A 1949-nucleotide genomic window follows, 5' to 3' on the forward strand; every position below is an offset into this window, starting at 1 on the left:
GGACTGTACAAAGTGCTTTGAACCGACCTGGTGCAAAATGAAAGGCGCTTCAACAGTCGACTCAAAAGAAATTCGAACAGGCCAGTTCGAATCGAGAAAGAAAACCTCGAACTGGGCATTTCGAAAGTCTTTCGAATCAAATTTCGACGCGCTAAGTTTGAATCGAAGGAAAACCGATTCTAAGTAGGCCGTTTGAAAATCTTTCGAATCGACATTCGTCGCGTTCAGTTCGAATCGTAAGAAAAACGTTTCGAAGTGGACAGTTCAAAAGTCCTTCGAATGGACATTCGGCGTGTTCAGTTCGAATCGTAGGGAACCCGATTCGAATTCAGCAATTCGAAAGTCTCGCAATTTCGAAAGTTCAAAATTTCCTCATATTAATTAAATGGGATTTTGAAGTGCGTAATGGCACGTGTTAATATTAGAATTTTAAAAAAGAAAAAATTATAGATTTTGTTTCTCTGGAAATGGAAACTTTTTGGGAAGTGTCTTGCTCTCTAGAGTGAAAAAAATTTGCAATGCATTTTTGGAGCACGCGAATTTATATATACAGAAAGCGTTCACTTATGATGTCACACACCGAGGGGCAGGGGGACGAGTTATTCTGCGCGCGATATCACGGAGGGTTTTCTTGTTTTTAATTAACTACCTGAAAAGTATTAAGTCCATATATATCCTAGCTGTTTGATATTTTCTCTGCAAAAGATAAAAAATTGTTAATAATCAGATTTACATTTTTGATTATGTTCATGTAACATTTGATTCTCGTATTTGAGAAAATTCCGAAAAGTATTTTATAATTATTTTAAAAAATGTAAAGGAAGGGGGTCGAACGAACGTGAAGTTATATTATAGATGGGGTCTCGTTCATTCGTGATTTCGCATGACAAGGGAGACGGGGGGGGGGGGGGTGAAAAAGCTTGAAATAAAGCGCGGCATCACATGTGAACGCTCCCTATATATATATATAATTAAAAATTTGTCATAAGGACAACCGCAGGATTTCGCCGGGAGCAGGTGCTAATCTGAAAAATTGCACCCACTTCCAGCGAAATCGCGGTAAAATTTCAGCCACAACCACGTCTCACAATCATGAGATAGGTGGTTACAGTCTGTAAAGGAATCAATACGACGATCCAGCAAAAGCCTCGTGCATCCTAAGAACACGGAGCGACCCAAGGACAACCGCCTTCTGCATTTTTCCCGCAAGTGTTCTAGTATATTGTTGACACGCAGGGATGCTTTTTAGGCCCTTAGCAAGTGAAAGCTTGGCACCTCCAAGAGCGCCGATGATAAGGACGATCAGTTTAACAGAATATTCCGGGTACAATCGTTGCAATTCCCTTATAAGGTCTCGATACCTCTCTTTCTTTTCATTCTCCTTGGCTATGATGTTTTTGTCAGCTGGTCCCGAAAATTCGATAACGAACATGTTTCGCTTCTCGAAGTCAAAAAGAACCATGTCAGGCCTCGAGTGAGCAACAGAAACAATTGTCGAGAATATAAAGTTCCAGTATATGCGGCATTTCTCATTCTCGACAATTGACTCACTTTCCCTAGGAGCATTTAGAGGAGCGATATTAAGGTGAATGCCGTAGGAGTGACAGAGATGGTAATAAAGCACTCTTCGTGCCGCATTGTGCCTTTGAATGTAGGTCGTTCCCGCCTGAGTTGGACAACTAGATAGTATGTGAGCTAAATGCTCGGGGCGATTTAAGGAAAGCAAACGTTAGCTCACAAGACATTGACTGATCCTTCACATTTCTGTGGAAGATACCGTGCATCCTCTTATCGAGGAGCTGTTCACGAACGTTTTTCTCTTGTGCTTTCTTAATCCGCGTTTTTAGGAGATTTGATGCATTTTGCTCACCCCTAATACTGAAGTCAAGTCCGAGTGTTTCAGCAGCCTCCTCCGCTGCTTTGTACAGAAATGCTCCTTTGCCCACTTC

This window comes from Belonocnema kinseyi, chromosome 9, assembly GCF_010883055.1.
Source record: "Belonocnema kinseyi isolate 2016_QV_RU_SX_M_011 chromosome 9, B_treatae_v1, whole genome shotgun sequence".
Taxonomy (NCBI): Eukaryota; Metazoa; Arthropoda; class Insecta; order Hymenoptera; family Cynipidae; genus Belonocnema; species Belonocnema kinseyi.